This window comes from Papio anubis, chromosome 14 (assembly GCF_008728515.1).
Source record: "Papio anubis isolate 15944 chromosome 14, Panubis1.0, whole genome shotgun sequence".
Taxonomy (NCBI): domain Eukaryota; kingdom Metazoa; phylum Chordata; class Mammalia; order Primates; family Cercopithecidae; genus Papio; species Papio anubis.
The window spans coordinates 16118050-16144148 of record NC_044989.1 but is presented as its reverse complement, the minus strand read 5'-3'; positions in this window follow the sequence as shown (position 1 = coordinate 16144148).

The following is a 26099-nucleotide window of genomic DNA, read 5'->3' as shown; positions in this document are numbered from 1 at the left end:
ATGACTTTGGCTTTCCAAAATATCACAGCTACCTCATTAATATCATAGTAACAAATATAATCCTTGCTTGCCTAATAAACTCAGTGAGCAACAAATCAGCACATGCATTAAAATGAAAAGCACTGCATGTACCAGGCTCACAATTACTATCATAAGTCAGACTTTCCCTACTGAGTCCTTTGTAGGATCTCATTCTTCCTCTAGATGATTAGCTTTGAAAGAGAGAAGCTGACCCAAAAGTCACTTAATGTAGCAGCAATTATTATCAGTTCAGGTATCACTGTATAGGAACATATCATATATTTTATCAGTCCTAGTCTGCCCAGCCCCTCCTAGCAACCATTAAAAATACCTACCTGCCTGCAGACTCAGCCCACTCTGACCTTTTTGGTTTTATAGGACTCCCATAAACCTCTTCCAGTGCACTCCAGAATTATTCTCTACTCCCTTAGCAGATATTCATTGGGGTGAACTTCACCACCACACCTGCATTACCCTAAGGCCACAGCCTCCTTATCTTACTCCTATTGTGTGGCAGTAATTTCTCTGCCTGCCCAGACTTCCAGCAGGTGGCCATTTCTTGTCAGTTTCCACTTACAGCTGAATTCCAACCGTGAGCCCTAGGCTGATGAGCAGGGGCCTTCGCCTCTAATCAACATCCTGACAGCCCTTTCCAGAGTCCCTTTCCTGGGTACGGATGGATCTTCTTGATCTATGCTTGACATAGAAATCCTTACTCAGCGCTGAAAATGGCTGGTGCCAAAAAATTCCATGCCTTGCCCCCAAATATCAACTCATTGGTACTGCCACAGATTCCCATGCGCTTTGGAGATTATAAACTCCTGCCTGGAGCAGAGGCAACCCTATGCCCTGGGCTACTCTGTTCAGGAACCTGCATTCCAACAGCCTTATCTCATTTCTCTTCCCTCCTGAGAACACTCCTATGCCATGGGTACAGAGCCAAGGGACCATCTGTAATGTGGCCTATAGCAGAGACCATTTCTGCTTAGCAAATATTTCATGTGCTCCCCTAAATTTTCCAGTTTCTCTTGTGATTAGAATATGGTCATATTCACAGTTTTGGTCAGAACGAATGGAAGTAATTTATATCACTTGTGGCTGAAGCTATCCCAGGCGTGTATGTCTCTTACTAGGTTGTCAAAATCTTCGATGAACTGTCCTCACATCATGGCCACAAGATGGAGTAAGGATGCTCACCCTCATCTGGTGTCCCCTGAGTGAGGAATAGCTCTTCTTGTGTTAAGCTATTTCAATTTAGGGGTTTGATTCTTGGGACTGCTAAAACTAATTATCCTGATGATCTATCCTCCATCTTAGACCCAAGGAGGAGGATGTTTTCAAAATATTTGCTCCTACCATGTATGTAAATATTTCAAGAAAATGCTCCCTTGTGAAAAAAAAAATTTTAGGACACGGTTATGTCTGCTTCTGTGAACAAAAACTACCAAGAGAATACCTGCACATCTTTTATATATCAAAGTCGCAAGCTCCTTGGGCTGCAATTCTATCAACAAATGTTACAAATACATTTGGATTCTTGATCTCATAACACAATATAAATACACAGCGGTGAGATCTTCTTCAGTGCTTTTGCAGTGCTAAATACAGTGATGAAAATAAAAATAATGTTTTTTGTAACCAGATACTCTATGTGGAAAGAATTATATTGCTTAATCATTTCATTAATGGCTTCTTTTCTTTGTCCTGGAAAACGTTGTTTTGTCTCTTCTTTTGATGTCCTTCCCCAGCATGTTTGCTATAAGACGACTCTAACCCTCCCTCCAATCTGCTTTCCTAACCAGAATTGCAGAAGAATTCTGTGCAGATGCTGAAAGGCAATATAGAAAGAGGAGGTGGTCTTTGAAACCGTGTGCCAGAAATGACCACATATCCCCAAAGCAGCATTGGGAGCCACAGCAAACATTTACTTAGCACCCACCTTATGCCAGGCACTTTGCTAAGAGCTTTATCCCTTGCCCCCATAGCAACTCTACAAATTGGGCCTGCTATCACCATTGTAAGAGAGAGGACACTGAGTCTCAGAGAGGCTTAAAAACGAAGAGCTGTCACACTCCAAAGCCATGCCTTTTCCATGACATCATGGGCCTTCCATTCAGATGCCTTTGCCACTAGCCAGATGCCTCCAAGACATCTGGCTGTTGGCCAGTCTAAGAAGGGAGTAGGGTGGGGACAGGAGCTAGCCTCCTGAGCACCTACTAAGTGCCGGGGCTGTGCTAAGTAAGGCTTTCCCCAGCTCAACCTGCTGCCTAACCTTGCGCCTGGGGATCAGATGACTCGCGGCCTCCTTCCAGGTCACACGCGCCTCCTTTATTAATGTGATAGCTGCCACTGCACTTCTTTTTAGTGAAATATTTTGGGCCACTCAGTCGGTTGTTTGGGTTCAATGAGAAATTGATGCCTCTTTATTCAAAGCTCTGTCAGGAGCTTGGAAAACATCATGCTACTTTGAAAAATGAGGGTTTTTTAAGATTAAAAAAAAAGCCCCGATGATTTAAGAACTTCTCTGGTTGCCAGTTGGCCCCACTCCTCCTCTGGGAGCCAATCGGGAGCGACCATGGTAATAAAAGAGTCCCTCTCCCCCTTCCTGGCTGCTTTCAAGAGTGATTAGTGGAGGGGATTCATAGGCCTTGGTTTTGTGTTGTTTTGTTTTGGGGGGGTTCTTTTTTCCTTGCACTTGGAGAATAAGTTAATTATGATTGGTTAAAATTTGTGTGTTTTTGCTTTTATCCCTGAACCACAATTAGAGCTCCTGACAGCCTCCTGGCCCTCAGAAATTCCAGCTGGTATAATAATTGATAACCGTGGTTATGAATAGATTGGAAACAAGACTGTGAAAGAATGCCCAGCCACTTCAGAGGGTCATTTATAGCGCGCTGAAGGGAAAAGAGAATTTCAGGCCTGGAAAGCTTAGAAACAGAACGAGTTTTTATCAGTTTCCTTGACACTGGCAGATCAAAGCCTGGGTTGCGCTCTCTAAGGGTTACAGATAATGGGGTGGCCGCTAATTCATTCGGCTGCTGGAGCTGAGGCCTATTCAGAAGGATAAACCAGGCAGTTTTCATGGTGCTGCTTTGTAGTCTTTATCATAGGACCAATGCAAGAATCACCTTTTTATTTTAATGAGACATTTGAAAAGTATTTGATTCCCTCTGGCTAGGGGCTCTTTCTCCCGGCTGAGACAGTAAGAAAGGATTGCCCAGTGGAGCCGGATTCTCTGAAAGCAAGAGTATCTGCATTCTACCCACCTGCCCCCCTTGTCAGTTTAATAATTTCAGTGCAGGCGAAAGCTGGGCACGTGGGAAAGGAACAGAATTTCAGAGAATATCCTGAAAACAGAATATTTTCACTTGCTTTTTTTCTAACAATGAGGTTGGCCACAGAGACGCAAGTTCGATCCCGTCTCCGCCGTTCTCTGTGTACAACTTTGGGAGTAGATTTATATCCCTTCCTAAACCTCCTCTTCCTCATCTGTGAAATGGAAATAATGACAACAAGCCTGCCATGTTGCTGCAATGTTCAAATGTATCTAAAGCACTCAAGTATCTAAAGGATGCATCTTTGGTCAGCATTTTGTGATTGAAAGAATGAATGAGTTGTCTCCATCAAGCCTCACAAAACTCCCTTCACTGTAGTGAGTAGATATTTTTAATACTATAAACATGTGTTAAGCATTGTCATGAGCTGAATTATATCTCCCGTAAATCTGTATGTGGATGTCCTAACCCCCAGAGCCTCAGAATGTGACTGTATTTGAAGATAGGGTCTTTAAAGAGGCAATTAAGTTAAAAGAAGGTCATATAGGTGGGCCCTAACACATTATGACTGATATCCTTTTAAGAAAAGGAGATTAGGACACAGACACACAGAGGGAAGACCACGTGAAGGCTCAGCAAGGAGACGACCATCTACAAGCCAAGGAGAGAAGCCTCAGAAGAAACCAATTCTAGCCTCAAGAATTGTAGAAAATAAATTTCTGTGCTTAAAGTATCTAACCCGTGGAATTTTGTTATTAGCAGACTAATAACAAGCATCTACTATGTTATTGTCTCTAGTTTACAAATTCTAATATTGATGGGTTTTTAGTCTCAAGGGACTTCTCTATTTTCGCACAAAGGGACATAGGAATTGCAGATAGAAGACTTGGGCTATGGTCCCAGCTCTGCCACTGTTTTCAGAGCAAGTACAACATCCTAACTGAGTTTCAGTTCCCTCACCTAAGAAACTGTGAGGTTAAATGAACAATGAACAATGTCTTATAACAGAGAAAGGCTGCACACATGTCATTGTTCCCAGGATCACCCCAGGTGGAACCCGCAGTTCACTCAGACCTCCCATCTCCTGGCCTCAGTTTCTCTTCTCAGCACATCTCACAGGCACTTAAGATGCAAAGCTCACCACTGTCCAAGAGCTGCCTCAAACTGTAAGGCATCAGATAACACCTAGACTGCTGATTTCTCAGGTTACAGGAAGGAAAAAACCCAGGGGAGTTGTAAAACCAAATGAAACTTGGTCATCTATTGCTACTATTGGAAGAGTCAGTGAGAGGTTCCACCTGCTCTGGGTGGGCAGCTAGCTGTGCCCCATGGTGAGCCCTTCTACCTCCAGGAGAAGAGTACAACCTGACACCCATGGAAGCATCATCTCTGTGTGTCTGTGATCCAATCAGGTGTAATTATACAGGTGTCTATGCCCCAACAGTTCTGAAACTGTTCCACTGAGGCGCAGCTCCCAGTAGGATGTCAGAACTTCAATGCTAGTTCCACTAAAGGTCTTGCTCAAGAATGATTTCCAGGGCTAGAAAGCATCTCATTCCCAAGGTCCCTGTCCCAGAAGTCCCTTTTCTCTACTTTTCTCCACTTCAGAACCCAGCTGCAAGATGCCTGCCAGCCAAGACTTCTGTCAACTCAACCCAGAGCCCAGCAGGAAAGATGAGTCTCCTGGGACTAGGATCATTCATAGATTTCACCCACCCATGAGATGGGAAAAAAGCCAAAGGGGAACAAATCCGCATCTTATGCCTTTTCTTTGTCATCCGCATAGTCTCGCAGCATGCTGTGTGCACAATCAGTGCTCAGTAAATATTGTGAGCTGCGTTTAATTTCTCATAAGTTTGGTGTTACATGTGAAACAGCTTACTGGCATTTTCAGTTTGATTGTAAATAAATTTAAACACACAAAGTAGTTTATGAGTGTAGATACTCATAATGATTCAAAATAAATTCTGACCTCATGTGTAAAAGGCATCACAGAGTCCCAGAAATTGTCATTCTGCCTCAGAGATTGGAAACGGATTATCCTGAACCAATGCAGCTGTCCCCTAACTGTACTGTCTACCACAATCCCCAGTCCATCCCTCCAACTGCTTCTGGGAGGGGCAATGCAAAATCATAAAGCTGATCACACCATTCTCCCAGCTTAATACCTTTCTTTTCCTAGGAGAAAAGCCAAGTTCCTTATAAGGCATTGCAAATCTCTACAGCATCAAGGCAGTCAACATCTCCATCCTCATGGGCTAACTTTCTGAGCTTCTACCACATCCCCACATACCTTTCTCTGAATACACTTTGCCTATGACCTCTGTGGAGTTGTTCATGTGCTTCTTCCAGGCTGGAAGGCAGTTGCCTACGTTCCCTACCTATCCAAATCATTCTCGCCTGTTCAAGGCTCAGCTCAAATTCTACTTCCCATTTGTAGTTCTGATTGAGAGCTTGTGCCTCCTTCTTCACTTGTTCAAATGTTCCATTCATCCTTGCATCCACCATATTGTTATGGAGTGGAAAGGAAAGGTGGATGGAGAGGAGATAAAGATGAGAATGAGACTCAGATGCTTTCTAGATAAGCCAACTGGTTCCAGGCAGGGCTCGTAAGAACAATATCATGATGGAAGATTGTCTCCTTCAGATTTTGACCCTGATCTGTTGACATTCCCAGAAGAATCTCAGTGGCAGAATCAAATTAACTAAAAGTGCAAAAGGTTATAAATAATCAGAATGCAAATCCAGTCATTGATAAGTGAGGATACCTATGTGTGGGCACGAAATTACTTGAACACCTTATTGAAGATATGGCATACTTTGCCTCATCCTGGCATCCTGGTACCTTAGAATTAAAATTATTTCCACACATGTTGTTTGGTGATCCTATATTCAAAGAAGAGAAGTAGAAGGATTGGGGGAGGATATTACACATGGACTCAGGAAGTCAGACATGATGTTCCTCAAAAGGGCAACCTCCACAGTAACCTAATGACTGAGGGCTCAGGTGCCCATCACTTGGACACTGTGAGATGGATTCTGACATTTGTCCCTCTTAATCCTGATTTTCTATGTCCATGATCTTCCTATTGGTACCCTTTCCTTAAATGTATTAATGCCACATCAAATCATAATCAAGTGACAGGTCTTGGTCTGGAAACCCTCTGCTACCTCCTATTCATTGAATATTTATTTAATCACTCTAAGAATTCTAGATGTCCTCAATGGAGCTGTGTTTGGTATTAGAGTTATTTGTCAATAAGTGGATGCCTCCCAACCTTGACGGAGGGCCAAGTGAAGAAAGAGTTTGTGTTCTATTGTCTCTGTTTCATTCAATTGTTAGCTCGGTGCCTGGCATAAAGCACATGGTAAATAGACTTTGAATGAGTAGACGGCATAATGGATGGACGTGTCAGTGAAGGAAGGCCTGGATGGATGAGTGGATAGATGAGCAGATGGATGAGGAAATAAATGTTACTGGAATCCTAATTCTACCCTTGCTTTAGAAAGAGAGTCAGTAAGAAAACAAACAAAAAGCTTTGATGTGCTGCCATGATGGATGGCGTAGAATTTCCCACAGTGATAAAGTGGATAGTTTAGAAAAATCCAGTTAATGCTTTTACCCCATACCACCTAAAATTACCATACACTTACAAAACACCAACTTTCTAGTTTGACCAGGGAGCCGTGTTTCTTACTGATCCAACGAATTTTTAACAGAGAGCCATACTGGAATTACCAGAGTTCAAGGCATCCACATACAAGAAAACATGGAGCACAAAGATTACACAAGGATCAACTGACTCTGTCTCTGGAAATTCAGAAGCCCTTTCAGTCTCTTTCGAAATATGAATTTGAATCTGGAAAATCAGCATCTAAATCCTGACTCTGCTATTGACTAGCTGTGCAGCTCTGGCCAGTGTTACCTCTGTGACAACAGTTTCCCCAACTGTCAAGTGAGGGTCATAATTTCTGTCCTGTAGAGCTGGTGGAGTTAGTTGTTGAAGAGTGACATCCCTAAAAGCCCACTGCATGTGATAAAGTATTAAAGGAATGACCTTGTATAGGAGATGCATGTAGTTTACCCATCATGTCTGCCTCCTTTGGGAAAATGCCACTGTCTCCTCTGACTGCATGGTGCAAATACTCCCAGGACAGCTCTGGCTTCTCACAGATTCAGCCTTGCTGCACATCTGTGGCAGACCCAGAAAAGAACACACAGCCCATCTGGGTGCATCAGTGCCCTTCCCCAGCTTATTTAAACTGGGACCAGAGAGAGACAGATGCAGTCCCTGTCTGACAATAACATTGAGATCTGTTGGGCCTAGGGGGAGCAGTAAGCAAAATGAAGAAGGACAATTTGAGCAGCTGGAGCCTGTTCAACAAGAGAGGCCAAGAGGAGGAGAAGAAAGCACAGTCTAGCCTGCAGTGTCTGGATGGCTCATTCCAGACATCCCTGAGACCAGCTACACTGCTCTTCACCTAGATGGAAGAGGAAACATGTGTTCCCTGTCCACGTTCCAGTGAATCAAGCCATGTTGTCTCCACCCCTGAAACAAAACATCCTTCCCAGGAAAACAGGATCATTGACAATTAATCACTTATCACTTCATTTAAGCTACATGAAGACATGGACATTTGCAAATTATTTCACTCTCTATTCCCTGTGCCTGCACGTAGCAGGCACACAATAAATAATTGTTCAATAAATCATGATAGTATTATGATTGTAATAACTATTGGAATATAAAAAGCTCTAATTATCAGTAAGCAAATTTAGACAGCTTTTAGAGAACAGTGATACCCTTCTCAAAGTCTTCCTCTGTCCACACAAAGCGCCTGCATTTTCATATTTTGATGTATTGTCAATGAAAAGCGACTAATTCAAAACAGCATTAGCAGCAATGTGGCTGTGGTCCATAATTTTAAACTCAATCTCTCCATAACTGAAGTCATATTTTCACTGGCTACCATGGTGATCAGAACAAGTAGATTAGAAGGCTCAGGTTTGAAGCCCAGCTTTTCACTTGAAAAACTAGTTAAACTCTCCCCACATCTGTAAAATGGGTTTGATATCTGTATCAGGGTTTTTGCAAGGATTTGATTAGATCACAAATACTAAAAGGTAGTCAAGACATAAACTCTCTATTTTACGTATGTTATGTATGTACACATTCATATATATGTGTGTATATATTATATATGTAACATAAACGCACACATAAATATACACACATATATAAACTTATATATATAAGTTTATATATAATATATAAATATATATTATATATAGTATATATAAGCTACTATAAACTTATATATATAAGTTTATATATAAACTTTATATATTAAACACACATATAAAAACACATATAAGTTTATATATATATATATATAAACTCTGTAGTATGTTATTTTAAGTACCTACAAGCTGAAATTTCTTCAAATTGTGTTCTCAAAGATATTTAGATTCTATCATGCACGCCACCTCCTATCACTGCAAATCAAAAGGGAACTTTGGAAAACTTTCCAAAGCCACCTGAAACAGGTTTCTTTACTGTGAGTTGCTTCCCCAAAAGAAACACTGTCAACTTGTGTCCTCCCTGTGGCCCCTTGTGTGGCACCCAGCAGAGTGTCATGCTGAAGGGCCGTGCTGTCCCCAGAAGCAGTGCACTGGCCGTGGCTCACCACATTCAGGCCTGGCAGTGGCCCCAGTGGGGTAAACCACCAGTATCCCCAGGCTCCTTTGCTCAAGTGCTGGGAAAATCCCCTGTGTGGTTGCCAGGGATCTGACGCCTTTGAAGAGCTGGTGGTTATCTTTATGGCTCCTTCTGGGCAGAGCCTAAGAATAAGAAAGGTCACGACCTACTCTTCCAGTCTCCCTGAGAAGAGAAAAAAAGGAAATGGCCAAGAATTACAGAAAGAGATTTTAGGTTGATAAATGAAGCCACTTCCCAGGCACGCTAAGCAGATTGACAGCTTTTTGGACAGAGTTGTCCAATGGGCTCAAGCCATCCTCCCCCTCAGGGTTATAGGCCCTAATCTTGTTCTGACAAACCATGGCCTGCTTGGGATCAATTATGTGTGACACAGTTGAGGTGTCTGGCCCTCTACAGCCTTCAGTCAAGCTCGTGTTTGCGGCTGCATGCCAGGCACAAGTGTTTATATTTCCCACAGTGGGTTCTCCTAAGACATGGGCATCTGAAAATAATTTCACATTTGAAATAAATGCATATTAATATGTTTATAATCACATATATGTTTATTGTATGCACATTTATTAATGTCTCTATAGAATATTTTATATTATATTAAATCTGATTGGCATCAGATAGTAAATTGGCTTACAAACTAAATGAGTACATCTTGAACCACTGGATAGGTATATTTTGATAGGCATAGTTTCTTCTTCTTTTTTTTTTTTTTTTTTGAGGAGTCTTGCACGGCCGCCCAACCTGGAGTGCAGTGGCATGACGTCGGCTCACTGCAACTTCAGCCTCCCGGGTTCACGCGATTCTCCTGCCTCAGCCTCCCAAGTAGCTAGGATTACAGGTATGTGTCACCATGCCCAGCCAATTTTTGTATTCTTACTAGAGACTGGGTTTCACCATGTTGGCCAGGCTGCTCTCGAACTCTTGACCTTGTGATCCACCAACCTTGGCCTCTCAAAGTGCTGAGATTACAGGCATGAGCCACCACACCCAGCCCCAAATGTATAGTTTCTAGTATGCTTATAAAGCCATAAATAGTTTTCTTATATATATTCGAAAATATATGTATATATTATATGCTGTGCATATAAACACCCATATCTCCATACATAAATACAGACCTTACGTTTAATTAGAATCTAAAAAATTACATCTGGTTGAAACTTTGAACTCTTGATCTAATCTGTATATTTATTTAAAGAATGACAGAATTGACTATTGTAATGTGATTTTAAAATTCTTTTAAGAAACAATGAAACTCTGTGGTAACTATAATTGAGATGAAATGAATGAAATAGCTACTACCTCTTTATACTGACTTTTTATAAGTTGTGGGACCCAAATGTCTTATGAACTTATAATATTTATTGTTCACTCAATAATTATTAATTGTTATTGTTAATAATAATATGATGATAATGATACGAGAAGCTACTATGCAACATTTACTATATGCCGTACAATGCTAGATACATTATAGACATCATATCTTTAAACCTCGCCAGCATCATAACCATTTATATATGAGAAATCCCAGTTTAAAGGTTATGAAATAGCTTCAGAGAAGTTCAGAGAAGCACACATCTACTCCAATATGCAACCAAGAGTTGAACCAAGCTCTGTTGAACACCAGAGACCTTGTTCTTCCTTCTATGCTGCACCACCCACCACCCCACCCCATTATAAACTGATTGAGCGAAAGACTGGCCACTATTCCCTGCACCTGTGAACATCTAGTCTAGTCCCTGTGGTCATTTTTCAGACGAAGGAAACAGTAATAAGTGAGGCAGAAATGCTACTATTCCTGGCTGAATTAGACTTGATTTGTTAAGAACTCAAGACAAATGTAGACACTGCTCAAAAAATGCTGACTTGGGTCATTTAATGAGTAATCCCATATTTCTAGGAAGGCATAAGAATGAGTTAGAAAGAAAATAAAAAGCAGTAACTGAAAATTCTTATAGTACGAATATGTTTTTGTTTAGGAAGATGCTCTTTAACTTAAATGACAAAAAACAGAATACGTTTTCCAAGTGGTCATATTTTATTGTGAGACAGAGCTCTATTTTCAAATATCTGCTTTTAACTCTCACCAAAATAAGAAAAGCAAACCTTCTATATCACTAATGGTGGATACATCTGGGTATAAAATGCAGTTTTCTAAATTTTGCTTCCCCAGGCAACTTCAACTTAAAAGCTTCATCTTCTGTGCAGAAAATCACTGGGAAGTGGGGGGTTAGAGTCTGAAACTAGTCACTATCCATCCAGGGATCCCTGAGCCACCAGCCTCCAGATAGTTTCACCATGTCGGGTTCCTTCCTTCAACCCTTCAGGACGTACTTTCTAGAGACAAACTGCCTACTGTGTGCCAAACATGAAAAGTGATAAAGGTGACTGGATGGATGGCTACAAGGAGCTCACATGTGTCTGTCTGGAGGGAGAAACAGACACATAAACACGTGGTCACTAATACAGTGTGGGTGGGGCTGGAAGAGTGCTGCCTGCAGAGGGAAGTGTGGGTTTCCAAGAGGCAGCCACCCACTCAAATTAGGGATACAATATCCACAGGAAGCATTGAGTCCACCTTGAGTGAAACCTATTTGCCAAGAGAAAACAGGGTGAGTCCAAGCAAATGGATGAGACCACTCTCCATAACGTCTCACAAGGCAATGATTAGGCCTGAAGGAGCCCAACCTCCCAGGGTGGCAGACAGAAAGCAAGATACCCATCTATTCTGTACAATCCATCCCAAGACCAGCTTCTCTGAGAAGCCTTTTTCATTTCCTGGAGTGGATGTGACCTCGCTTGCGTGCAACTTCATGAGGCTTTCCTTGTACATCTCTCCTGTGACACACGGCATCGACTCCAGCTTTCTTGTGGCACTTCCTTTGCTCACAGAATTTCCAGCCAGAGATAGGACCAGAAAATGCAACTTATTTCAATGATTCAGTAAATCTTTCCTATACGCATACTCTGAGCCACGTACTGTGCTAAGAGTTGGAAATTAAAGTGCTCAGAGTCTAGTGGAGAGAACACACTCACTAATCTATATCAATTGGTATCTGCTCTATGGCAGTGGGATCCCCGTGGCATATTGGCATAGCAGGGGCACTGGGACACCAAGATAAGCTTTCACACAATAGAAGGTGATGAATTTGGGTCTGGAAGGCCCCACGAGAGTTTCTGGGCAAATTAGTTTAGTTTAAGTTTTCCAGCAGGTAAGTAAGTATTAGCTACTTCAAACATACCGGGATCACAGGCTAGGCATAGATTTTTCACAGTATGGGTAGAGTCAGCTCATGGCCACACTGCAATCCCAGGGAGTAGGGGAATGGAGGCTCAGTAGGGTGGCCAGGTGCCTTGCTGGTTGCCAACACCATGGTCACTTGGCTACTGGCCTCTACAGGCTGGCCAGGCACTACCACCAAACCTCCTTCTAGCCACATTCCCTCTTTCTCCCATCTTCATCTGACTCCCTTACTCAGGGACACCCCCAAGAATCTATAAAATAAAAATAGATTATCCTGAAAACACTGTCTAAAAAAGTTGTGGCATTGTGGAAAACAGAGAAGGGCAGAGCCCTGGACTCAGCGTTCAGGAGCACCAGTGCTCATCCCAGCGTCCCAGATCCTCTGGGAAGCGAACATGAAAAAAAAAAAGAAAGAAAGAAAAGAAAAGAAAAGAAAAGAAAAGAAACAAAAGCATGCAGTTGATTTTGATCTAGACCCTACCGTTAGGAAGACACCTCCTGAACCCCTTAATAATCCTTGGTAGCACATGATCTATTACCTCCTTTTCCGACGATTGCAGATATTCAAGAAGGGATTTTTTTCTACCAGTAAAAAATAAATAAAATACCCACACAGATAGCAATAAGCTCTCAGCTTTGATCTTTTCCTGCACCTCTACGTGTTTCCTGTCATTTGCTTTTTGCATTTAGCTACATTTTACAGATGGGGAACCCGAGGCCCAGATCACAGAGACTCTTGCTCAAGGCCACAGAGGAAGTCAATGATGGGGCCTGCAGTAAGGGCCACACTTCCACCATGCCTGGCCCTTCCCCACTCTCTTGGTCTCAACGCCCATTGCAGGAGGGATTTTCCCTCTGATCTGATCTCAGGTCCTGTGGGCTCTGGGGTCTGGGAAGCTCCTATGCAAATATCGACTGCCTTTTCTCCTGCACTGCCCCTTCTCTTTTCCAGGTCTGGCTCAGTCCAGGGATGCCTCTGATAAGCCAGCTTGGAGGCTTCAGGGGGGTGTCCGCACTTGGGTGTGTGCGGCACGTGCACATGACGTGTCTGTCTCACGGTTGTTTGCCTGCCTGTGTGGCCATGTTTTTGGGCACAGAGGTTGGAATATTTCTGCCCTTTGTAACAGATGAGTGTGTGTGTGTGTGTAGATGTCTCCGTGGGGTGTGTGTGTGTACATCTGTCTGTGGGGTATGGATGTATGTAGACGTCCCTGCGGCGGGCGTGTGTGTGTGATGTTCCCATGGTGTGTGTGTGTGTGCGCAGTATGTGCAGGTGTCTCTGTGGTATGTAGTTCTGTGGTATGTGTGTGGTGTGGTTTGTGTGTGTGCAGGATATCTCTGTGGGGTACTTGTATGTGTCTCTGTAGTGTGTGTAGAGATGGAGAAACAGATAGAGCTATGCAGATGTCTGAGATCTATGTATATGCCGACATTCCTGTGTGTGTGTCATGGTGTGTGTGTCTAGCTCTAGGGTATTTGTGTCATTATGTGTGTGTGTGTGCATATCTCTGGTGCTGTGGCATGGTGTCTCTGTGTAGATGTCCCTCTGTGTATGTGTGGTGTGTATATCTATATCTGTGTTTATTTAGATTTATATAGAATAATAGCAAATACAGAATTCTGAATATGTCTAAGGTGTATATGTGTGTCTCTGTCATGTGTGAGGTGTGTGTCTCTATGGTCTGCAGGGTGTGTGTGTGTTTCTATGGTGTGTGAGGTGTGTGTGGTGTGTGTGTGTCTCTATGATGTGTGAGGTGTGTGTCTTTGTGGTATGTGAGGTGTATGTGAGGTGTGTGTGCTGTGTGTGTGTCTCTATGGTGTGTGAGGTGTATGTGTCTCTGTGGTGTGTGAAGTGTGTGTGTCTTGTGAGTGTATTGTGTCTTTGTGGTGTGAGAATTGTATTGTGCTGTGTGTGTGTCTCTATGGTGTGTGAAGTGTATGTGTCTCTGGTGGTGGTGTGTGTGTGTGAGGTGTGTGTGTCTTTGTGGTGTGGTGTGGTGTGTGTGTGTCTATGGTGTATTATTGGTGTGTGTTTTCTCTTTGGTGTAGGTGTGTTTGTATCTGTTGTGTGTGAGAATGGTAATGGTGTGTATTATTATTATTATTATTGTGTGGTGTGTGTCTGTATGGTGTGTGTGTATCTCTATGCTGTGTGTGTGTAATGCGTGTGTCTTTATGTGGTGTGGTGTGTGTGTGTCTCTAGGGTGTGCGTGTCTCAGCGGTGTGTGTATCTCTATACTGTGTGTGTGTCTCTCTATAGTGTGTGGTGTGTGTGTCTGTATAGTGTGTGTGATTCTCATGCTGTGTGTGTGTGTCTCTATGGTGTGTGTGTGTCTCTGTGGTGTGTGTATATCTCTATGCTGTGTGTGTGTCTCCATAGTGTGTGAGGTGTGTGTGTGTCTGTATGGTGTGTGTATCTCTATGTTGTGTGTGTGTGTGTGTGTGTGTGTGTGTGGCATGTGCTCCGCTAGGATGACTGCTGAGCTGGCTTCTCCGGAGCATGTGGGACTGCTTGTGGCAACAGGAGAGCTGAGAGAAGCCTGGGAGGCGGCACAGCCGTTCTTACTCAGGCTGAGCCACGGAGCAGCTGCTCATGTGTTTTCCAGGGAGGAGAGGGCTCCCAGCCCTGCATGGGGAGCAGAAGGAGCAAGGCCACTCACAGTCAGGGGGTCCTGTTGTCCGTCTGAGGGGTCCACGTCCGACAGGCAGGGGCTGGTCCAGGAGGCCTGAAGACGTGCCCTGGAAGGCAGAGGAGTGCAAAGGGCCTGGGAGGCAGAGGAAGGGAGGTGGCATTCTGGGCAGAACTGGAGCTGGGAGGCACCCGAGGCAGAGGCACCTGGGAGGCACGGGGCGGTGAGTGTGTGTGTGTGTGTATGCATGTGTGCTGTGTGTGCCTGTGTGCTGTGTGTGTGCCTATGTGTGTACACCCAGACACATTTACCTACAGGCTCCACATAATTTCAATTCTTTCTCCTCCCACTTCTAGTTCACCAAGCAGCGTAGCGCTTCACCTCCTGGCAGGGCAGGTCACTCAGCTTCTTTCCTGCGTCTGCCCCCAGCCCTCCCCAAGAAGATGACACCCTGTTACTGTGCAGGCTGCTAGGGACTCCATCGTGCTATTATCAGGACCCCAAGGCTTGGAGACTGTCAGAGGCCACACAATTTCCAGGCAGGCAGGCCTTTTTTCCAGGTCACTTAAAACGCTTTTATCGGTAGGTTTGCCTTGAACAAAATCCTGTTCAAATGGTACAAACCTGACGATAAACTCAACCTTTCAGATTACAGTTTAAACTCCACTGCCGCACCAGGGAGAAGAAAAAGCAGAATTCCTGTGCGTTTCAGAAAACCTCTCGGAATAATCCCTTGAGCCTCCCTACAGGGCTCCAGTCCCCTAATGGATGCTTTGATGACAGCAGATAAAGGCCAAAGGTACTTTTATTCTCTCAGAAATTGCTCCAAATAAACAACCTTGATGATTAAAGCAATAGAAATCCTCGGAAGATTGATGGCTTGGAAAATGCTGCTGAGTGAATGAATAACTTCCCCCTTTATTTCCAAGAGCTAATATTTGTCCACATTTGCTGCCTTTTAGGAAAAAAAAAAAAGTGCAACCTTTTTTTGTGCTGAGTTTGGTCAGGGACAAATAGGCACCATCCAGTTATGACTTGAACTTTAAACCAAGCTCCATTTGTGACCCACTGAGGCTGCTTGTCAGTGGCCTCCCACTTGTCAGGCACAGGTATGAAACCTGCACACGGAAACACCATATCTGGGTGCAGACGTTTAAGGTGAGGTCAGGCACCGAAACTCCTTTAGAAGGCTCTAAAATGCTCCATGTACTCTTCTGCTTCCCCCATATCCCCAGGCACAAGTCTGGAAGCATTTCTCAATGCGCCTCCTGTGTCTAAACAAAACCTGCCATCGAATGCCAAGAAGTAGCCTTCAGCCAACGATGGCAGCTGCTCTGTCCTGGCTGACCCAGGGGCTGGGGCTCCCCAATCACGCTGCTGAGGGCTCCACTGGAGGATGAATTGCCGCCTTCAAGGGCTGTCCCTGGAGAGCAGGTGATGGGATAGGCTCAGCACCAGGAGTCAGGGACTCTGGGAAGAATCTGGCTCAATAGAGCCCTGCAGGGGCTTGATGAGAGTGGCACTTTGCCAAACTACCAAAGCCCAGAGGCCGAATCCCTGGCATACACATGTACACTCAAGTTCCCCTGCTTCTCCACACCGGAGGGATACGTGTCCACTTTCCCGAGCCAGCCGCACAGCTTCCTGAACAGCGTCCTCTGGCTGAGGAGCTTGACTCCCAGATCTCAGGATTTCTCCCCACCCTTTCCCTGAGTGACGTCAACCTAGTTCCTGTCACCTTTCCTTCCATCCCATTTCAGTCACCCATTCCCGTGACTTCAACTTGGAACTCGCATTCCCTGGGGTTGCCCCAGATCTGAAACCCTGAGTGCAGACCTGTCTGTCTGATCACAGCTCTCAAACCCATCCAGCTTTTTCTCAGTTCATCCTGCTAGCTCAGTGTTCCGCTAATTTGACTTCATAGACACCACTTATCTCAGCCCCTCTGCTTTCTCCTTGTCCATCAGCTTGTCAGGAGGTCAGCTGTTCTGTTCTTTAAACTTATCTGGAAACATTAAAACCCTGGATCCAGCCAGCCAGCCATCTTCTCTGCACCCACATCCAGAGTGTGGTGCATTCCTGCAGAAAATCACAGGGACACAGGTCGCCATTGTTACAAACTGATAGTCTCTCGCCATCTGGGTCTGTGACGTTGCCTGAAACCCTTCCATGCCTCCCACACCTGGCCCATGCCCATCCTCCTCAGTCCATATCAAATGACCCTCTCTCTCTTTCAGACCTCCCACCTCAAGAGCTGGCCCTGACTAAGAGCAAGTGTCAGTCATGGTTTCACATACAAATTAGAAACCACCAGAAAGACAGGAATGTAAACTAGTACAACCAGTATGGAAAACAGTGTGGAGATTCCTTAAAGAACTAAAAGTAGAATGACAAACTTTGATCAGCAATACACCAAGGTATACCCGAAGAAAAATGGCCACTACCAAGAAGAGCACACCTATATACATGTTTAACAACACAGTATTACAATTTTAAAAAATAATGAGACCAACCAGTATCAATCAATTGTGGATCACAAAAATCAGTATGGTGAATACTATAAAGGAATGGAGTGGAGATAGCGTCTGAAGGCTTCATCAGGTTAGGTGCAGGCTGCTGTGGAAAACATGGAGGTGGTGGCTAAGCTGTGGGGATGCGAGGGGCATAAGATAGGCCTGGTGGACTTTGGTGACTCAAAGGGGGGAAGGTTGTGGGGAGAAGGATGAAGGATAAAGGCTACCAGTGGGGTTTGAGTGTCTGGCTGGGTGGTGGTGCAAGTCTCCTGAATCTTTTGCAAAGAACACTCGTGTGAAATGTGTTCCCAAAGCCTGGGAAGAAGGAAGAGGAGGAAGGAAGGAGGGAAGGGAAGGGAGGGAAGGGAAGGAAGGAAGGAAAGGGAAGGAGGAGGAGGGAGGGAGGAGGAAGGAAGAGGAAGGTAGTGATGGGGAGGAGGAGGAGGAGGAAGGAAGGAAGGAAGGAAGGGAAGGAAGGAAGGGAGGGAAGGAGAGGAAGGAAAGGAAGGAAGGGTTTCCTAAGAAAGTCTGTGTCGCTTGAGGTCTCATGACTTCCTCATCACAATTCTTTCCAGTGCTCTGGGAGTTTTCACCTGAATGGGAACCATCTCAGGCCCAGATTCTTCATTGTGTGCTATTAAATTACTTTAAAATTTCTGCTGTGGGAGGTGTTTCTGTCTTCAGCTGGCCAATTCCTGGTGTTCAAACTGCAGGCCCTCCTTTACTCGGGGTTCTATGTTCACAACTGGGACTGCTTCCTGCTACCTACGAGGCCTCTCGGGAAAGCTTCTCCGTCCTTGACCTCATCAAGGTGGCTGTCTTTTTAGTATACACTTTCTGAGTATTTTCATCTGCTTTGGGGCTCACAGAATGGGTTTGTGCTGAGGACCCCAAATAGGTGTTTCTAACTCGAGTTTCTCCTGATGCCCAGACGGATGCATTTCTGTTCTGCCCAGCATCTCCACATGGACACCCTGCAAGCATCTCACATCTTGTATGGTCAAAATTGAACTTTATCTTCTTCCCACCCTAAACCTGGCCCTTCTCCTGGGTTCCTTCTCTCCATGGTTGAGTCAATTCCATCCTCTTCCCGATTCCTAAAGCCAGAAAGCTGGGCATGGTTTTTGATTTCTTTCTTTTCCACACTCCTCAGACTAAGCTGACACCTGTTTCTTGCATGTGTGCCCATCTCCTCTTCTATTCTCTACAGTCCTCGAGGGCAAGGACATATCTGAGTTATCTCAGCAGTTTAGCACCCAGCTTCTTGCCAGGGACTAACAAAGCTCTCAATAAATGTTGAGTGAATGAGAGAACCAGGATATTGTCACCCTCCTGATACAGATGACTGAGGCTCAGAAAAGTGAAATAGGTTGACCAAAGTCATACAGTTATCGGAGGAGCCAAGTTTTGTCTAAATCCAAAACTAAACACTTCTTTTGTACTGTGTCAGGTTTAGGGATGTGGCATTTTCATGTGCCAACAATTCTGCCCAAATTTATGGAAAGTTAAAAGCTAAGCATATAAGAAATTAGTATTTGAACTTGGAAACAAACTTTCACTTTAATCTCTGAAGCTTTAGGATTCCATTCTGTCTCTGCCATGATTTCTGCCAGATACAGCCCAAGACCCTCCATAGCATTGTGAAAGCTGCCTTAATTACTTCTGCCTGCCACTGGCTCCAGCTCCTCAGCTAACCTCTCCTTCATCCTTCTCTCTAGATAGTGGCTACATACCACCTGGTAGTTGTGACCATAGCCCCATATTATCAAATGTGCTCTATCTCTAAGGGAGAGCAGTAGAGCCTAGAGCTGCCACACACACACACATGCACGTGCACATACACACACACACACGCGCGCGCACACACACACACACACACACTGGGCTGTTCTGGGTAGAGTCAAGGCTGCTGTGCCCAAGCTTCACTATATTGTACAGAAATTGGCTGGGGCCCTAGAGAGGCCAAACTGTTCTTGAGCAACCCTTATGTGCCAGGTCTTGTAGAATAGGAAGAAATGTCCAGCAGACTGGACACATGGCTCAGGGACAAGTCTAAGTGCAGGGGGAACAGAATTCATTGGCTTGTAACTAGCAACTGCAAGCAGGAGCTCAACCAGGGACAGCAGGAAGAGTAAGAAGAAGAAAGGACCAGAGAGAGACTCCCAGGGAATACCAGTCTTGGGAGAAAGAAGACAGAGGCCTATGGAGATTGGGAGAATCGTCAGAGGATGAGAGCACTAAGATGATAGATATCATGAAATCTAAAAGATGGGAATGGTCAGTGGTGTCAAATTCACCTGGAAGTCCCTGAAATAATGATAGCAACAATTATAATAATGAGGAGGAGGAGGAGGAGGAGGAGGGAAAAGGGAATCATTTGCAGAATTGTTATTCTGTGATAGGTCTGTGTACTCAGCAGTTCCATACATTTATTCACTGATTCTTAAAACAACCTAATAGGCACTAAGAGCTAAGCATTAATATCCCTATCTTACTGAAGAAGGACTGAAAAATATCCATGAATTTGGGCAGCAGTAAGGTAACCTTAGCAAATCGAATCTTATTAAAGGAATGTGACTGGGAGACAGATTGAAATGGGTTGAGCAGCAAATGGGAGGTAAGAGAGGAGACAGACAATAACACTCAAGAAGTTTGGGTGACAAGGAAAGAAGTGAGATCACAGCATGACTAGAAGGAAATAAAGTGTGGGAAGAGATTGTGCTTTAGCGTAGAAGAGGCTTCAACAGATTTCTGGTCTGAGAAGAAAGCAACAGAAAGGGAATTTAAGATACAGGAAAGAGTAGTTGTGGTGAGAAATTAATGCACCTGATACAGTGAAGAAACTCAGGTCAAAGATGTGAGAAGAGATGTCCTCAAGCAGGAGGAAAGGGGCCTCATTCCCAGAGACTAGAGAAAAGGAATTGGAGAGGGGTGGATGTATTAAGTTAACTCAGGGCTGATAGATGGAAAGTCCAGCGAGATCTTGGAATTTTCTTTTTCTTTTTTTTTAGACGGAGTTTTGCTCTTGTTGCCCAGGCTGGAGTGCAGTGGCTCACTGCAAGCTCCGCCTCCTGGGTTCAAGCGATTCTCCTGCCTCAGCCTCCCGAGTAGCTGGGATTACAGGCGCCCGCCACCACGTCTGGCTAATTTTTTGTATGTTTAGTAGAGACAGGATTTTGCCATGTTGGCCAGGATGGTCTCAAACTCCTGACCTCATGTGATTCACCCACCTCGGCCTCCCAAAATGCTGGGATTACAGGCATGAGTCACCACACCCGACCTCTTTTTTTTTTTTTTTAATTCAGAGTGTCACTCTGCTACCCAGGCTGTAGCACAGTGGTGTGGTCATAACTCACTGCAGCTTCAATCTCCTGGGCTCAAGTGATTCTTCTGCCTCAGCCTCCTGAGTAGCTGGAACTACAGGCGAATACCACCATGCCCGACTGAGTTTTTAATTTTTTGTAGAGATAGAGTCTTGTTATGTTGTCCAGGCTGGTCTGAAACTCCTGACCTCAAGTGCTGCTCCTGCCTCAGACTCTTAAAGTGCTGAGATTACAGGTGTTACCACCATGGTAGGACACAATGTTTTTAATGAAGAAAGAATGGGAATTTTGCTTGAGAGTGAAGAGCTGGAGGAAGATAAAGACCTTGAAGAGAGAAGCAAATGATGCGCTTCTTGAGGGGTGAAAGAGAGAGGAAGCAGTCCCAAAAATGAAAAGTCCCACTGATCACAGAGCACGCGAATGTGTAGTGGCTGTAGGCACATTCTGTTTTATTCCTTCAGCTGCCCAGATGCTGGTGTAGAGAGGCAAGTTAATGTCCTGATCTCAAGATGAAATACATCTAAGTGCCTTCAGTGGAAGGAACCAGATGTGTGGTGAAGATGAAATGAGAAGGCCTAAGTTGAATGCCAGCACAGCATTCGACACATCTCCTATGCTCCGTGAATACCAACCTCCTCCCTCTGCAGAGTTTTCTCAGCAATAAAATGAGGAAACTCTATAGAGAGTGCCAGCTCTGACAATTTGGATTTACGTGGGCATCTCAGAGAAGTCTAAATTCAGTGTTTCTCAATGTGTGGCCATATGGCCTCCCTCCAGCTAGAGAGTTTCTAGAAATTCAGATTTGGGGGCTGCTGCCTACAAAGTCAGAATCTTTGAGGGGAGGGCCCGGGTCTCTACATTTTAATAAACACCACCAGGGAGTCCTCCACCGAGTCAAGTTTGAGAGTTACTACTTCCATGGTGAGGTACCCCGGCCCCAACTGACTTATGCAGAAACATTATTTGCCTGTTGACTCCAGTATTCATTGTGAAATGATGACAAGAAACACCAAGACCAGGTATGGCGATTTTGATGTGCAATGATGGAATTCTGGATAAGTAAGAATCCCAGGATGGAATTTAATATTAGCTCTTTTCCTGGGACTTTCCTGGTAAAATGTTGGGGCGGGTGGCTTGTTTATGGCCCACTGAGTCCTGGATTTACCCCTTTTCTTGAATGTGGGCATTTGTGAAAATGCCCTTTAGTCCAACTTCACTCTTGTCTGTTCTGGGGTTTTGTGTGTAAACAGCATGTCGTATTCATGTTTCTCTCCTTCCCCTTGCCTGGCCACTAGGAAAGGATCCTTAGGAAAAGATCAACACGTGTTTCCTTATGATTCTCCTTCATTCTACTTGCGTATCTCTTTAAAGCTCACAGAGTACCTCAACACCCGTTATTCTCATACCCTACCATTCTGCAACATGTATAAAGATGGTCATTTCCCTTCAGAATTAAGTTAACAAAAGTCCGAAGTGATTAGGCAGTGTGCACATTGTCAAAAGATAAGATAGTAGCAGAGCTGGAGGTCACACGATGGTTTTCTGTCTCCAAGTCTTGCGTTCTGCTCAGACAAATAATGAGTTAATTAATTAATTAATTAAAAGCAGATCAAGACCTTCTGTCACCAGACTCTGTAGCCTACATTCTCTGAAGCCTCCCTGGCCCTCACCTCCCCAGCTCCAGTCTCTTTCCCAGTCCCTCTTTAGGTTGGGTGTCAGCCTCTGGCCTGGAAGGAGGCCAATAGAGCTGTGCCCTGGCCTGGAAGGGCTTTCAGAGGAGCATCTCGGCACACAGGGGTCATGTCACCCTGGCATGGGCAACCACGATCCTTCCGGGCTCTCACTCCCCGACTCTTTACTCCGCTGGAACATGACACCTGATATTGCTATTGAGGCTGCAGTAGAGACCAACAAGAACACTGTGGGGAAGAAAAGGTCATGGCAGAAGCCCATGAACGGGGCTGAAGGAACCCCCATGGAGGCATTTGTCCTGGTGCTGAAGTGCTTTGTCACTTCGGCGGTCGGTTAAAAGGTGTTGGACTATGTAAATGGTTGCTAACTTCATGACTAAAGTTTCAAACCTAATTTTTTGAAACTTTAGAAAATATATTTGAAAAGCTCTTTAAATGGAAACTTTTTCCCTGCCAAGTTCCACCATAGCACACATTTTTACAGCCCTTATAATTCCTTGAAAAAACTCAATGTATAATAGAAGTGCTGACAGTTGCTGGGCCATAGCAGCTCGCCTAACAGCTCAGCTGTATTTATTTTTCATTACACTTGACTCTAATTGGTGCCAGTTTAACTGTGGCTCATACTAGCAAGAACCTTTTAACTCAAACATCAGCCCAGGGAAATTGGCTTTTTTCCCCATATCTTGGCTCTTAATATTAGCAACTGCCCATATTTCTTCCTCATCAAACTATCTTTATGTTTCTTGAGAAGCAGTCAGAGTCATTCTTTAAAAAGCAAAGGATTCAGAATAAAATACGTATCTACATTCTAATCCAGGCTTTTTCATCCATCAAGTGACCTTTAGAAAGTGGTTTGACCTTTGTGAACCTCAGTTCCTTCATCTATAAATAGAAACCATAAGTTCTGTCTTGCACAGTGTGGTGAGGTTTAGATATAAACCCAGCCAAGTGCCTGGAGCATAATAGGAGTTTGATACTTGATATTATTTTATTCATATTCCATTCATATTCTATTCATATTATTTTATTCATATTCTAAAGTATGAGTATTACAATTCAGGATGATAATATTTCACATAGCAAAGAACGAACTGTCTGATTGGTTCGTGTGGTGTTCTCTGCTACTGTGATGACTTGCAAAGCCACTAACACCTGGAGAGCCACTTTGACAATCCCACACAGACCATTCAAAAGCTAGCATTCCAAGGCAAGACATGGGCCTGAGGTTCAAGGTTGCCTGGGTCTTCCCAGCTGCTCTGAGATGCTCTTAGGTGTGGGAATTCTTCAGATGACTCTCAAGTGGCCTCCTTACAGATGTTGACAGGTCCAATCAAACTCTCTTCTCCTGGGCTCAGAGATGAAAGGAAATGACAGAGGTGTCCAAGAAATTAAAAAGGTGCCCCAGATAATCCCAAGGAAGTTCCCTTGGAACAGAGCGACACACAGACCAAGTTCTGGAGTTCTCGGCGGTATATATCCTCAAAAGAGGCAATGTTCACACAAAGACTGTCTGCTCATTTAAATACAACTTTTGAATTGAGGTCAGAGGCCCTTTAGCTGTAGGAAAGGGCCCCCTAAGGAAATCCAAAGTGGACTTACTCTGTCCACCTACCTGGGTTTACTTTATAAAAGGCAGGGGGAAGAAGAGCTTTCTCATTTAGTGACTGCTATGCACAAACGACTTCACTTAGGTTACCTTGACTGAGCCTCACATCAACCACTTCAAATCCAGTATGATTATTTTGCTGCTGAGGATGTGAGACTTGGAGAGGTAGAGTGGCTTATGAAAGCCACACTGGAACAGAAAGGGCCTGCATTTGAACCTCGGTCTCCAAGAATGAAAGCTCTTGACCACACTCCCAGATGTGAAGGAATCGAAGGAATTCAAGAAGTCATGATAAATTTTATTCCACAAAAACATAATAGCCAAAATAGAAATTTTAAAATAAAAAACAGAATCACACAGAATTCTACCACCTTATCGAACCACTTTTTATTTTCTATGCTTCCTTCATCTTGGGCAGAGGCAGAACTGTAATTACACAGGTGAGGATGATTTCGGGAAAGATGTATTAAGCACCTACTGTATGCGGTAACTCCTGGATCTAGATGGTATATGCCAGTGTTGGATGACATGTTCTTTATCATCTACTGGTTGGGACGACATAAGTAGCCATCAGGGTCCCTAAACAAGGCAGAACACTATCTACTGATCATGAAGCACATACCTGAACAGAGAGTGTTAAAAAGAAGAATACCACTGTGGGCTATCATCATGATCTTAGAGGTTTTAAGGAGCCTGACTGCTGTCGTATGTAACTGGCAGCATCAGTTGAGCCCAAGAGTCCCTAAATTTTGGTACAGAAAGGAAGAGACACACAGAAGTGATGAAGTGCCTCTTCCAAGCTCAACACAGTGAGTGGACTTTTGCTTTTATTATACCACTCACATTCTTCTGCTCATCAATATAATGTATATTCATTATAAAAAACTTAAAGTTTATGAAAGTATTTATTTAGCAATTTAACCATTCATAGTAACACCATCCGGAGAACAGTTGGTATTATTTTATGTTAGTTCCTTCCAGCCTGTTTATATGCCTATTTTTACTTAGTTGAGATTATATACAAGTACAGTTTAAAAATCTTATCTTTCCAGTTAACATTATAACATTAGAATTTTCAAATGTCATTAAAATTATTTCAAAAACATTAAAAGGCTGCACAAAATTCCATGGTATGAAAGTACTGAATGTAGTTAACCATTTCTCTATGCTTAATATTTAGGTTGTTTCAAAAGTTTTACTATGAAAATTAATGCCGGCTTTCAGTCAAGATGGTCCTGTGAGTTCCCAAATAAACCACTTTATTCCACCTTTGTACTCCAGATGCATATCATAATAATTGGTTAAAAATATGTCAAAAGAGAACCTTGCTTAACAATAATACTGTTAACTCCACGGGCTGTAAATGATGAAACTATACACTGGGAAGATGAAATGTAATCTTTCTGGACCCCATAACCCAAACTGGCAGAAGAAGCAGGAATTAGACATGTTCAGAAGTAGATATGGAAGACCAGAGCAAGCAGGACTACCATGTGTGGTTGGCCAGGTGGTGCACTGCCCAACTGCTAGAGATGCCAGTCATAGCATAAGTAAATGCTTCTCACCCTCATAACTGCCCCCCAACCTCTGCCAAGAAGTCGTGTTAAGAGAGAGTTTCCTTATATGATGAACAGTAATGGAAATCTACCACTTGTGAACAGGAGGCACAAAGAGCAGCAAACCCTCCCCAAAGATACAGCTGATACTAACTTGCTGCCTAGAAATTAGGAACGAAAGAGATATCTGACTGACCAGGACACTGGACTAGCTTTCCCCTGTTTCTGAAAATTGCTTTACAGTATCTTTGCAAGATGAAAACTCAAACCACTAATAATAATACATGACCTAGTTCTGAACAAGGAAAACTACTGCACCAGGGAGAAGGCAGTATAAAACTGTCAGAAACCATAGAGAAAAGAAGAAATGAAATTCACACAGAAGACAAGTTTGCGATTGAAATTATCAAAGCACATGGAAGAAATTTGCATCATAAAAGATGATGACAATTATAAAATAACATTAAAAGCACTCATTCATTGAATGCTCCCAATAGGCCAGAGACTATCATGTTTTACA